The sequence below is a fragment of the Callithrix jacchus genome, chromosome 2 (genome assembly GCF_049354715.1).
Source record: "Callithrix jacchus isolate 240 chromosome 2, calJac240_pri, whole genome shotgun sequence".
NCBI classification, from domain to species: Eukaryota; Metazoa; Chordata; class Mammalia; order Primates; family Cebidae; genus Callithrix; species Callithrix jacchus.
In genome coordinates, this window is record NC_133503.1 from 62,576,655 (window position 1) to 62,590,800 (window position 14,146).

At 46.9% G+C, this 14,146-nt stretch overlaps 1 long non-coding RNA gene across 1 annotated transcript; it reads left to right on the top strand.

Annotated features, from left to right (window-relative positions):
- Positions 1–1,607: 1,607 nt before the first annotated feature.
- Positions 1,608–5,260, top strand: LOC118148770 (uncharacterized). Its single transcript, XR_004735694.3, has 3 exons — positions 1,608–1,766; positions 3,056–3,143; positions 3,329–5,260. It is a non-coding gene; the product is annotated as an uncharacterized LOC118148770 (long non-coding RNA).
- The last annotated feature ends 8,886 nt before the right edge of the window (positions 5,261–14,146 follow it).

A 14,146-nucleotide genomic window follows, 5' to 3' on the forward strand; every position in this document is an offset into this window, starting at 1 on the left:
CACATCCATCTACACACCCACCTTTCCATTCATTCATCTATCTACTCATTAATGCATCTATCCACCCACCCACCGATCCATCCATCTACCCAACCATTCATCCACCTACCTACCCACCTGTTCATTCAATTGTCTACTCTTCAATCTACCCGCCCACCTGTCCATCTATCCGCCCACTCATTCATCTACCCACCCACTCTTTTATCCATCCATCTACCCACCCATCTATCCACCCATCTATCCATCCAGAAAATGTTTCTGAATGTCCTCAACATACCAGCCATTTCTCCAGACTCTTTGGATATAGAGAAGAACAAGAAAGATGAGTCCTATGCTCTCACTAGCCCTACATTCTAGTGTCTGTTGCAAGGGTGGTGAGGGTGGGGAGGGAGTCACAAAATGTGGAAATAAATAAATAAAGTAGGTGAGTGAGAAGTACTGTAAAGTAAATTAAATAGAGCAATGTCCCAGAGGACAGAGTAAGCAGAGGAGAGGACCGAGATGAAGGCAGGGAAGTTGGGGAAAGTGTGAGAACTTGGAAAACACAGGAAACTTGGCAACAGACCTGATTTTGAATCCTTTCTCTAGCATTTATCTCTTCTTAGCCAAGTCACCGCACCTTTCTTAGCCTGCATTTCCCCATCATGAGATAGGGATGCAAGTACTTTTGTCACTGGGCTTAGGGGAGAAAGATTGACTAAAGCAGTTCAGTAAGATGTCTGACACATAATAGGTTTCGACAAACATTATTTCCTCTTCTTTTCTTGCTTTAAACAGATAATGATGCTGTTGCCTAAAAGTTAGGTTATGCCATTAGAAAGTGCTTTTGTTCTTTGCTCTTGTTCTACCCAAATGAAAACATGGCAAAAATCACAGAGTGGGTCTCAGCTCTCCATTTTGTTAACATCCAAGTTGATATTTCCCTTTTGTGACAGTAACAACAACATGCAAACCAAAAAATGAAACAGCTTCAGTTCTGTGCCCCTGGGATCCAACGTGGCACTCGTGAGAACCCTCCAGAGACAGCCATACTTTGAAGCAAGTGGCACAGGCTCTGCAGAAGGCACCCTGGGTCCCTCTCAAAGCTTCAGCAGTCAAAGATGATAAGAGAGCTGCAGACTTGGGGGAACGGAGGATGGGACGAAGCCACCGAGTACCTCAACTAACATGTCTTAGGAAACACCGTTCTCTTTCCTGACTCACATGGGGAAGCTATAATAATTTGGCTTCATGTGACTGAATTTTTTCTTTTTTTCTGTTTTCACTTAGTTCTTTTTTTTCTTCTCCTTAAAAAAACAAAAGTCCAAACAACAGGCTTTGGGCCACACTAGACTACCTAGTAAGGGGGATAGATGATCTAGATTATTTGGGAGCTGGTTCTCTGAAAAGCCAGGGAGCTCTGGTCTCGAGAAGGCTCAGTAGCCAGGAAGCTGAGGAACACACACACACACACACACACACACACGCACACACACACACCCCTCCCTGGCTCCAGTTCCGAACCACCTCACAAACCCAACCCCAGAAGTAGATTTCTCAATAGGCAGGCCTGGGTATGAGTCACAGGCAATTCCGTTTTGTCTGAGAGCATGAGACCTCCCACTCTTGAGGCCAGAAGGAGTTGCTGAGATGGAGCTGTGGTTCTGATCTTCAGGGGAATTCCTACATCAGTATGGTGGCTCATGAAGAGCATGGCTTCTTTTCTCAGCCCTCTCGAGGGGTGAGGATGCCAAGGACTGAAGTCCTTGGGGTTTGATGCACATGGGGTGTGGATGGTGTGGGGAGGTGGGGAAGGGGGACTAACATGAATGGTGTGAGGTTTTTCAGAGGGGTCTTCCCAAGGTCACATAGTTGGCAGGCGGTGAGTACTCACACTCTTGCAAGGGTGAGGGATAGGAAGGGAAACTGAGACCATTAATTTTTGACACCATAGCTGGTCTCTGAGGCTTTCAAATGTTCTCCCAGAAGGTTCAGCCTCAGGGGAGAGAAGCCAGGGGAACCCCATGGCACATCCCCAGCCCTGCCTGCAACCCCCACTCTGCCATCTCCCCCTACCTTGGGCTATGAGGGGAGGTAATGAGACCTGCGGCTCATACAGTGCTCTCCTTTTCCCTCCAATCAGCTCATACTAAGCAGAGAGGTGGGCAGGGGCTCTCTCACCAAAGAGCATCTTGTGGTGGGGGGTGGAGGGGCTTGTTGGGGAGGTGACCCACCAAATCCTTAGGGGTGGTTCTCGGCTCCTTGGGGATAGGGGAGATGAGTCCTCAGGAAGGTTCTGATCAGATGTCTTCTGTTCTCTTTTCTTTCTTGGGTGGGAATGATGCTTCCTGCTCTTGTGGTCCACCTTCAGGCCGCCTGTCATTCTTCTTCTTCAAGTCACCACTGAGAGAGACAGAGAGAAGGGGACCAAGGGCAAGCCATGGGGTTTCAAAAGTAGCCACAACCTCAACTGTGAGTGCTGCCTCCAGGGGTCTGCTCCACCAGGAGTTCCTGTCCCAGGTGTTCACAAAAACAGTCAAACTCTGTAAAATATTTAAAGATTTACTCTGAGCCAAATATGAGCCCATGACACAGCCCTCAGGAGATCCTGCTCAAGGTGGTCAGGTGACAATTTGATTTTATATATATTAGGGACATATAAGAAATAAATCAATACGTAGAAGATGTACACTGGTTTGGTCTGAAAAGGCAGAACAGCTCAAAGCAAGGGCTTCATGAAAGTCATAGATAAATTCAAAGATTTTCTAGTTGGCAATTGGTTGAAAAAGTTATGCTATCATCTAAAGAGCTAGAATCAATAGAAGGGATTGTCTGGGTTAAGATAAAGGGTTTTGGAGACCAGGGTTCCCATTATGCAGAGGAAGTCCCAGGTAGCTGGCTTCAAGAGAATAGGTTGCACATGTTTCTTATCAGAATTAATTCTCTTGTGGATCAGGAAAAGGAAGGGGGTTTTCTTTGGAAGGTAGATTTTCCCCACAAGAGACAGCTTTGCAGGACTATTTTGAGATACAGCAAATAAACATAATTTGGGGTAAAATACTTTTACTTCTTCCAGGGCTTGCTATTCGTCATGTGATGCTACACTACAGTCAGGCTGGAATTTGGTGTCTTATTGCTACAGAGTCAGCTTTGTCAATCCTAAGGTCTGTTTTAATGTTAATGCTGGTCAGTTGTGCCTGAATTCCAAAAGTGAGCAGGGAATAATGAGGCCTGTTCAACCCTCCCTTCCCATCATGGTTTGCACTAGTTTTTCAGGTTAACCCTTGGCCGAGAGAAGGGGTCCATTCAGATGGTTGGGGGACCTAGAATTTTTATTTTGTTTACACAGGTCCCTGGGAGGCTGCACCAGGCCATTTTGGTAACCAGAGGGACCTGTTCAACACCCTGTGGGTCCCAGCACCTCATTCAGGAAGTAGAGTGCCTCTGTCCACCACCGAGTCTCAGGACAGGTGAGTGAGCACTCATCATTCCCAGAAATCAGGTTGGCACAAAATGGCACTGCCCACAAAGCCACAGGAAGAAGAGAAACTACGACTATCACTCAGTTCATAGAAGACACTGTACTGGACCTGGACATTAGGCAGATACCCACATCTGACTTCTAGGAGAAAAGAGAACATGACAAATGGATATTCTCAGTAGATGGTTTATTAGAAAAGAAAACATCTTCCAGCATGTGTCCTGGGGTGATGGATGTGGGAAGCACTCAGTCCATAGTCCTGGTCCTGGTTTCCCCAAGCCCAGCGCCAAGAATGTGCAGTGGACAGCAGAGGGTGAGGTGTCAGAAAGATGCTTCCGCTCACAAGATTGGAGCTCACAGATGAGCTTGAATAACCTGCAAACCCAAGAAACCTGAGACACTGCCCCTTGGGCCTTTTATCACCTGAGACTTTACTGCGATTATCCCAGCAGGGGGCAGAGCTCTCCTCTCTGCTAGAGGAAATGCTCTTCAGTGAAAATGCAGCATTTCTCCAGGGGTAGTAAAGCTGAATGCCTGCTTAGCTTACGAACCCTCAGCTGGCCTAGGTGGTGTAAAGACCCTGTTGTAACTGCTTTGAGCATCGGTCCTGTGGACTGTGCCAGGAGATCCTTGGGAATGTGCACTGGGCAGAAGCAGCTTTCATCCTTGGCCCTCACCCATGCTTTACATGGTGAGGTTGGGAAAGTGGCAGGAGGCTTCTTCTGAATCTCAAATCAACACCCTTGCCCCATTTAGATCCTATCTGGCTGTTTCCTGTTAAGATATTACAGCATCACTGCAGCATCTTTCCTCTTTCAGCAAAGAGGAGTCACAGGGTAGATGGACCCCAAAACCGAAAACATGAATCCAGCTATGTTGTTTACTCTGTAAGAAATGCACTATTTTCTGGAAAGCTGCAGAAGCTTCAAATGCATTGGCCACACAAAGCTAAGTCAGCAGAACAACCCGTTTGGCTTTAGAAGCTAGTTCAGTTTGGCGAGCGGGGAGAAAGACGAGGCAGACTGTGGTTTTGCAGTTCCTGGAGCTTAGTGAGCTCCAAAGCTCCCTGCCCTTGCTGCACTGTTCTTAATTTCAGAGAACACCCTGCCCTCTCCTCATATGGCCATTGAGTTTCTGGCATCGTCAGTTTATCTCTGTCTGTGAAATGAAATAGCTACTGTGAAATTCCTCACCTATGGCATGAGAGATGGGTATGGCTCTTGTGGGCCTCTCTGCAGCTCCTCTTTTCCCTCAATCACCCTCTCTGTCTCTCCTGCCTTCTGCTTATTCTTCCTCTACTCTCACCCATACTCTCCCAGTGGGTTCTGTGTCCTCTTTTTTTTTTTTTTAATTTCTCTATGCCTCCAGCCGAGAAGATAAAGAGTGTACATCTTTCTTGTTAAAAAGTTTTGCTTTGCAGAAACACAGCCAATTTATGATTCTGGCCTTCTCAGCTAGGAGAAATGTTAATTTACATTTAGGACCATGAAGAGAGAGGTTTAGCTGTGAGTTTCTGAGGTCGGAGAAAATTACAGTGATACATAACGGTGCTGCACTCACTGAGGTGCTGAGCTCAGGCTGGGCTCAGGCAGCCACTAAGCTCAGAGTGGAAAGTTTCAGGAGAGGAGGGAGAAAGGAGAGGTTTATAGTTCCTTCAGATTCTGGGGATTAATTTACTAAGAAATTCCTAAGCCAGAAAACAGAGACAGAAGATAAAGAGAGAGAAGAGCAAGATAGAGAGACAAAGAGAGACAGTTAGACAGAAACAAAGAGAGACCAGAGAGGAGAGAGCAAATATTGAAAGGAAAAGGAGAACGAAACTTGACAGTTTATGAACATCTTTTAAAAGTCACAAATTAGGTTTGAAGATATGGGTAGAGGTTTAAGATTTCTTCATTAGGCAGGGCGTGGTGGCTCATGCCTGTAGTCCCAGCACTTTGAGAAGGCAAAGCGGCAGATCACCTGATGTCAGGAGTTCAAGACCAACCTGGCCAACATGACAAAATCCTGTCTCTACTAAACATACAAAAATTAGCCTGGCATGGTGGTGGGCACCTGTTATCCCAGCTACTTGGGAGACTAAGGCAGGAGAATCACTTGAACCGGGAGGCGGAGGTTGCAGTGAGCCGAGAATGTACTACTGCACTCCAACCTGGGTGACAGAGTGAGACTCTGTCTCTAAAAATAAAAATAAAAATAAAAAATAAAATAAAAAAATATTTTTTCAATATACTTTACGGATTTTTCTTTATTTACCACTAACTAAAAGGACCCCAGCAGCAGGTGACTGGCAACAGAAGAAGATTCCAGAAAAATGAGAGTCACTTCACTGAGCCTTTGTCCTTGACCTGCAGGATGTCTTGTACCTTGTGCATTTTTCTGGGGTGCAGGATGGTTCAGAGGTGCAGTGGTCAAGGCACTGAAGCTTGTCCTGGCGACCCAGGTTACGTGTAGATCTGTCTGGGTGCCTCATGTGCCTCTGTCCCCTGGATATCCGTGTCCCACTGAATGCCACCCCTGAGCTCCAGGTGATGTTCTAGGGGGAGAATGTGGGCTTAGGATCACTCAGAATCCTTGAAACCTGGATAAACCACTTAGAGAATGTGTGTCTGAACCAGGTTTCTTCTCTCTGAGCCTTGGTTTTCCCATCTGGAACATGGAAATACCAGTATCTCACAGTGCTATTATAAGATTTGCTTATAATATCAATACGCTGTTAAATCACACAACTAGCAATGCTGACTGCTCATAACTCACATGTATTGAACAGTGCACTGGGTCCTCATTTTACATGTATGATCCCAGTGGGTCTGCATATCTTCCCTACCAGGTGAGGACCACAAACAGCCTCACTCTTTAAATGATGCTTAGAAAAGCCAAGTCAAGCTTAACACTGCCAGAGTGACTCCAAAGGCTTTTTGCTTTAATAACCACATAGGTGCCCAAAACACTTTTGCTTCATCTCCTTCTCCCACCTGTTGAAGTTGTGGTTTTCCATTTCCATAGACCTGTTTCCTGAAGAGGGAGCCCAGCCCTACGGGTGAGGGTGAGGGTCTCAAGAGTTCCTGCACCTGAGTCCTGACTCTCTCGGCCAATAGTTGGCTGAGGAACCTTGGGTGAAGTCACTTATCTCTCCGAGGCCTCTGTTTCCTCCTCTCTAAAATAGAAGGGATGCTGTGGGTCCTACCTGCCCAGAGAGCATGTTGTAAGGACCCGTTTTAGGAGGGCAATCCTACTAGTCCAGGGAGAAGCCACAACGAAGGGGAAGGGCAGGATTCTCTTCCTCTCCCCCACCCATACCAGACTTGCCTTGACCTGCGCACCCCAGGTGCATGAAGGAGAAGACAGGCCCAAACCAGCTGTGGCTGCATTCGGACTTTAGTGGGGGAAGCAGAGATAAAAACCTGGAATTTATTCAGGTCTGGAAACTTGACCTCCACTCCATTGGGAAAGCAGTCAGATTTTAGGGTAAAAGATACAGGCTTAGAGCTCACTTGCATGGGGCTTCAAGTCCCCATTGTGTGGCCTGGGGCAAGTCTCTGTGTCTTTCTGGGCCTTAGTGTCCCCTTCTGTAAAATGGGAATAAAACTAGGGCTTACCTCCATGGATAGATGTGATGAAATCAGGTTTAGAAAGTGCCTGGCCCAGGCTTTGGGACAGAGTAAATGCTTATCCATATTGCTGGTGCTCCTGTACCCTTGCCAAGAGTCAAGGGGCTGTACTTTCTGACTCCTCAAGCCCTCCTGACTTGGGGACCTCACCTCGGCACCACTGCCCACAGCTGAATCTGAGCGCCATTTGCAGGGTGCAAGAAACAGCATTTGACAAATGAGGGCTCTGTGCTGCTCACGGATTTTCGATTTAAATTTACTGATCCCTAATTATAATCTCAGCAAGGAAGAAATAACTGAGGACCAGCAGGGGTTGTTGAGGAGCAATTACTCGGCAATTTTCTTTTTTTCCAGTAGAAAGGAAGGGAGATAGAGAAGTGAGGACACAGGGAGGGGCTCAGAGTCTCTACTCCTTCCCTTTTTCCAGGCTTTGTGCTGTCTGCAGATTGGATGCTGCCTCAGAGCCAACACAGCACTCTCCTTAGAGGGCAGACCACAGGGGTGTTCCCCTAATGCTGGAGGGCAGGAGGAATGGGGAGTCGACCATGGGTGGGAGACTGATGTTTCTTTGACATTTTCTTATTTCTTGAAAAGCCAAAACAGGGCTGGCTGTCCCCTCTCTTCCCGGTAAACAGATCATCCTAGAATATGTGCCTGTGCGGTAGATCTTTAGTGTTTACTTTTGTTTTTTAATTTCCAAAGATAGGAAGAATACTTGCATCAGAATGACCTGGGGTGCTTCTTAAAGATGCAAGTCACTGTCTCTCTAAGCCTTAGTTTCCTTTTCTGTAAAATGGAAGAGGAGGGGCACGGGTATTTGTACTTGACTAGAGAACTGGATGCTACTGAGGGCAGGCTGAGAGCCCCCAATGTGGACTGCACAGCCCTTGACCGCATCCTTCTCACACACCACAGCGTGTCAGACAGCTGACCATTGGTCACTGGATCTTGGGCAACTCAAACTCCTCACCTCTTGGGTGTTTGGGATCAAAGGTGCCGAAAGCAATTGTCAGATACAGAAAAGGTGTTTGGAGATTTGCCTTGTTCTCTGCAGGAGACAACCGAAACAGTGCATTGCTGTTTGCAGAGTATCAGATCCAAGAGGACTCTACTAAGCACGCAGTTTCTGAGCATAAGAGCAAAGCTGCAGAGTCAGACAGCCCGAGCTCAAAAATCGGGTTTCACTGCCGCTTACCAGCAAAACAACTTTGAACTCATCACTGAATTTTGCTGTGCCTCAGTGTCCTCAACTGTAAAAATAAGATAATAATAGAATCGCACTCCTGGCAAGATTATATGAAACAATATACACATGTTCTCTCACTCTCAGCCCGATGCAGATAAATTGCTAATGAGATTTTAGTTGTTATTGTTGAGGCTTACTTCTGACTAAGTGCCATACTGGGTGCCTTAGCTGATTCTCTCGTGTAATCCTCATCACCACCATGTCTAGTACGTATGTTTTTGGCCCATTTTACAGAGGAAAGAACCGAGACTCAAAGAAATGAGGTAAACTGGTCCAAGGTTAAAGAAGCAGTAAGGGTCGGAGCCATTAGTTCACTCATAAAATATTTAACGCTCTCTGTGTGCCAGGCTCTATTCTAGGCATTGAGGGTTTTGTGGTGCACAAGATAGACAAGGTTTCTGGTCTCATGACAATCACATCTAGTTGGGGGAGATTAAATCTCAGCACCACTCATACCGCCTTCTTGAAGGGTGATGGTTCTTATCATTGCTCTTGAGCACATGGCTGGGTAGAAGGAATCCATCAGAGGGTTGGATGACTGGAAGAGTATAAAATGTCCAGAAATAAATCCTCTTTTTCCAGAGAAGGGGGATATTTCTTATGGTGACTTTGGCCCGGTTGAATGCCCTCTGCGTCTCCCCACTCCCGTCTCTGTGTCTGGGTCCCTGGACTCTGTACTTAGTGGCGCTTGCTGAGAACTCTGAACCCGGGGATCAGGGAGCAGGTGGAGGGTGGGATACAGACCACCAGGTTCAGAGTCAGGCTTGCAGAATCTTGCAAACTATGGGTAGAAACAGCACTCATTTTATAGTCAGTTCTTGCCTTTGCTGCCTGTGATTCCTGAAAACATTTTCCAAAGTTCACTGAGACCTCCCCATCACTGGGAGGGAGAGCTGCCTCTCTGTCAAGCCCCCTGACCCACATTCTCTCTAGGGCAGAAGGGAAACCTCACCTGGCCAGGAGGGCTGACGGTAGCAGTGGGAGTTTAAGTTCCCTTGAGTGAGGCAGTGGGGGCAGCACAGAAAACACCTCCAACCTAGGCACAGAGCGACCTCTGCAGGACTTTCTCCCCATCAAGAAAGAGGCAGTGGGATTGGGTGAGTCCTGGTTAAAAACAGTTCATTTCTGTGGGTCCCAAGGGCAGTCCCAGCTCCCCAGCAGAGACCTTTTGAAACACTCACTTTTCTGAGGTCCTTGGTTCTTAACCCGAAATTCCCGCATCTGTACTCATGCGGATCTCTGGGGTCTGGGAGCGTGTGATTCTCCACAGAACTCCCTGCTGGAGGCAGCCTCCTTCCCATCTTTCTCTTCCAAACCAAGCACACACTCTGCTCCCCTCGCTGGGCCTGTTGGGTTTGTCCCAGCCCCTTCCCTGGTTAGGGGTGAAGGGTGGGTCATGACAGAGATTGAGTCCCATTTTCAGACTTAGCTTTGCCTCCTGGAAATCACCTCAAAGTATTTTTGGAGCTACTTAGCATCCTAACGGTCAGAAAACTATTGCAACCAGATGCTTGAGCTCTGCTGAGTCAGCAAAGATTCCCACAGCAGTGGGGAACAGACCCTGGCCCTTGTCCCTGTGAGCGAGCCACGTGACCTCTCAAGGCGCCTTGTCTGAAAATGGAAACTAAAATTGCTGGGGTCAAAAGGGAGGAAAATATGGGAAAGCACTTTGGACAGTATAGTGTGCAAGTTGATGTTAGTGTCTATTACTTTTAAAACCCAGAAGTCAGCTAAGATGCCTTATCCTATAAAACTCAAGTGGATTTTTCCATAATGTCCTCACACCAAGTAGTGGACCCCTTCTTCTGCTGATTTATCTGTAGGGGTGTGTGTGTGTGTGTGTGTGTGTGTGTGTGTGTGTGTGTGTTGGGGCAGGGGGTACTATGGGTAGGGTGGGGATTTCCCAGTCACCTGGAGCCCTGAGTGCCTGCTTCCCTGAACTAGTTTACCCGATTGGCTTCCTTTGTGTGCTGGTCTATTCTGTATCAAAAGCATCTGAATTTTCATTCAATTCCTTCCCTGAATTTTCCCTTTTAAAAACCTGACCAGTCTCTTGTAAGTAGCTGACTTCACAGGAGGTTTAAGGAGACACAGAGGGTTACTTCGTAGCCACAAACAACCAACTTATTCAAGTATTAAACCTGCAAACTACTAAAATCCCTTTGGCTCTTTGCAATAACTTGAGACCAGCCTCCCTCTCCTCTTTCCTAAGCCCTCTTCATCTTTCTGTGTCCTCTGACAGCTGTTGTTTATCAAGGTGACCATGATGATCCCTACCTGAACAAACACAATTCCTTCCTGAAGAGGAAGGCAGGTGCCAGCTGATGAGATAGTAATTTCTTTGTCCTGACAACATTTTTGTTTATCTCTGGACCTTCCTTCCATATGGGTAAGAAATAGGAAAGGACAGACAACTGTAAGAGAACCGGAAGGGACAGACACTGCTGCAGGGGTACCATGGGGGGCTTGAGAGGGGTTCCAGTGCCTCTCATTGTTCTGCCTCACAGCCACTTCCTTGTTGTTGTTTTTGTTGTGTTGTTGTTGCTTTGAGACAGAGTTTTTGCTCTGTTGCACAGGCTGGAGTGCAATGGCATAATCTCGACTCACTGCAACTCTACCTCCTGGGTTCAAGCGGTTCTCCTGCCTCAGCCTCCTGGGTAGCTGGGATTACAGGCTATTTTTGCATTTTTATTAGAGATGGGGTTTCACCATGTTGGCCAGGATGGCCTTGAACTCTGGACCTCAAGTAATCCATCTGCCTCTGCCTTCCAGAGTGTTGGGATTACAGTTGTGAGCCACCATGCCCAGCCCCTTGTAGCCATTTTGAAGGCCTGAGCTCTCTGATGGAAGGCCTGGAACCAAGCTCAAGCATTTTTCCATCAACATTGCAGGACCTTAATAAAGGTTTGTCTTGTGATTAAGTTGTTTATTGACACTTTGGAAACACACAACCCATACTCTTCCAAACCTAAGCTGAAACTACAGATGCAAAGGAGCCTGGGAACTCCTCAAGTCCACTGTGTCCAGTCCTCTGCCCTCCTGCAGGGAAGCTCTGTGGTCCAAGGACATTCAGCTCCCAGACTGGCTGCCAGGGACAGAGATTTGAGGATCTTAGGAGTAGAGCATGTGGGCATGAACGCCAGACTCCTGATGTTTCTGGGATAAAACCCCCTAGAGGGGCTTGTCAGGGGTCTCCATTCCTTCAGGGTTCTAGCAGGATCCATGATCATCGTTATGACAATAGCAACAATAATGACAGCTGCCATGGTCTGAGCCCTTGTTACGTGCCTGGTCCTTACACACATTTCTCATTAACTTCATTACTCACATGATGTACGTACCATTAGTATCATCATTTTACAGATGGGGAAACAGGCTTATGAGGTTCGAGTTTGTGTAATCACATAGCTGGAAGGTGTGGCAACTGGGCTCTTCACTACCGCAAGGCACTGCCTCTCACTCAGTATACCACTGCATGCTCATGTAACAATTTACCATTAGGAATGAAATTCTCGCACAGTCATGGATGGCTTAACGGCAGGGATGAATTCTCAGAAATGTGTCCCTAGGTGAGTCTGCTGTTGTGCAAACATTGCAGAGTGCACTTACATACACCTAAATGGCATAGCCTATGACACACCTGGGCTCTGTGGTACAGCCTATTGCTCCTATGCTACAAACCTGCACTGCATGAAACTGTCCTGAATACTGCAGGCGGCTGTAACACAATGGTGAGTATTTGTCTATCTAAACACAGCTAAACATAGAGAAGGTACAGTCAAAATACAGTAGTATGGTCTTATGGCACGACCTTCGTATATGACGTCAACTGGTGACTGAAATGTCATTATATGGTGAGAGACCATATATTATTTTATTTACACTTCACCTGGATATATACAACCTGGAAGCTCTTTTTCCAACCGTATCACAGACGAAGAAATTGAGACTTGTACAGGTGAAGGGGTCTGCCTTTCCTTTGCTCACAGGAACCTGAGGATGACACAAAAGTGAAGGGTGTTGGCTTTCTGCAGGCAGGGAGACAACCTGGGCAGGGGTAGTGCCCCAGGCGTGTGCATAAAAGGAGCAAGAGAAGCCTTCTCTGTCATGAGCAAGCTTGCAGGCCCGATAGAGAAAAATGAAGTAAAGTTACCCCAAAGCCTGGATTCTCTTCTGGAGTGTCTATTGCCTCTTGGCCTTCCCAGAACACTCCAGATTGGTACTGGGCTGGAATTCCACTAAGAGTTGAGTGATTTTATCATCTGAAGCCCTGGGCACAATGACAGGGGTGGTTTTCTCAGATCTGCAGTGAGCATTACACTAGAGTGTGGGAAACAGTGCCTACTCAGCATCCCACTCTGGGACCCAGTGCAAACTTGCCATTGTCTCCAGCCAGCCCATTAGAGGCCCAGGACTCTGCCGGCCCATCCAGGCACTGATGTAATTACCAAAATGGAGATGAATATTTAAAGGGACTCTTACTCAACCAATAAATACTTCCTGTCCAAGTTCCCTCTATCACCGGCCCTGGATGAGTTTCTGGAGGGGTTGCTCTGACATAGGCCCAGAGCTGCCTGTGGTTTGACCTCTCCATGAGGCCCTTCTTCCCCCTTTTGTGGTGGGTGGCCTTGAAGGTGTTAGGGGATGGTGTATTGTCTGGCTGTGAACATCAGGGTCAGCTCTTATATTCTCCATAAGTGGGTCTCTGGGGACAAGACCCAGACAAGTGGCAGGACAGGGAAAAAATATATAAAATCGAGAGGAACTGAGCACCCGTAACTAATTACCTCTTTACTGTTTCTATTACCAGACCTTGGTGCCACAGAGGATTGGGGGTCATTTTTGACAATGTATGTGTAACATGTAAGATTTAAGTGACCACAAATCAGAAAGCAGTATAGAACTTTGGTTAAAAATATGCATGTTCTCCATGGCGTTATCATTGTTGTTGGGAGAGGCTGGTGCTCTATTCAAGGGCTTTTCTGTCTTGTCCTCAGGGTGCCCGAGGATTGTCCTCTGTTTAGCACAAAATATCCGGTGTCCCTGGAAACTCCTTAGTCCTGAGAAAACCAGGGCAGTTGGTCACTCCCCACCCCTGCAACCCGCCGTTCAATGCCGGCATCAATTCCACTAGGTAGGAGGTCTTAGCTGCATTTTAAAGATAAAGACTTAATGGGTTGGAATAACTGGGTTATGTGCACATACCTAATGAATGGCTGCACAAACAACTTCAAGTCAAATATTAGACCTGCAAGTTCCTGAAGTCCCTACGGCTCTTTGCAGTAACTCCAGGAAGCCTCCCTCTCCTCGTTCCTAAGCCCTCTCGACTTTTCTGTGTCCTCTGACAGCTGTTGTTTATCAAGGCGATCGTCATGATTCATACCTCCAATCGAGCTTTCAGTTCTACTCCCATGGGCTCCAAAACCCTTATCATCTAGGTTCAGCATTGCTCTAAACTAGGCAAGATCCGAAACAGGCCCAAATTTTAAGCATGTTCAGTGGGATTTGTTTAAAAGAGTGTGACTACTGGAACATCTGGAGCCTAAAGTATGCAGGAAGCAGGAGGAAGCCTGCTTCCCTGAAGAGAGGGATGGGCCAACGGTCCAACAGTGAGGAGATGGACATTCTTTCCTGTGTAAAACAAAAAGTATCTGAGACAAGGGCCAGTCAATTCAGAAGCTTATTTTGCCAGTTATGGATCATAACCCATGACACAGCCTCAGGAGGTCCTGAGAACATGTGCCCAAGGTGGCTGGGTTACAGCTTGGTTTTATGTATTTGAAGAAGACTTAAGACATTCATCAATACATGTGAGGCATACATTGGTTC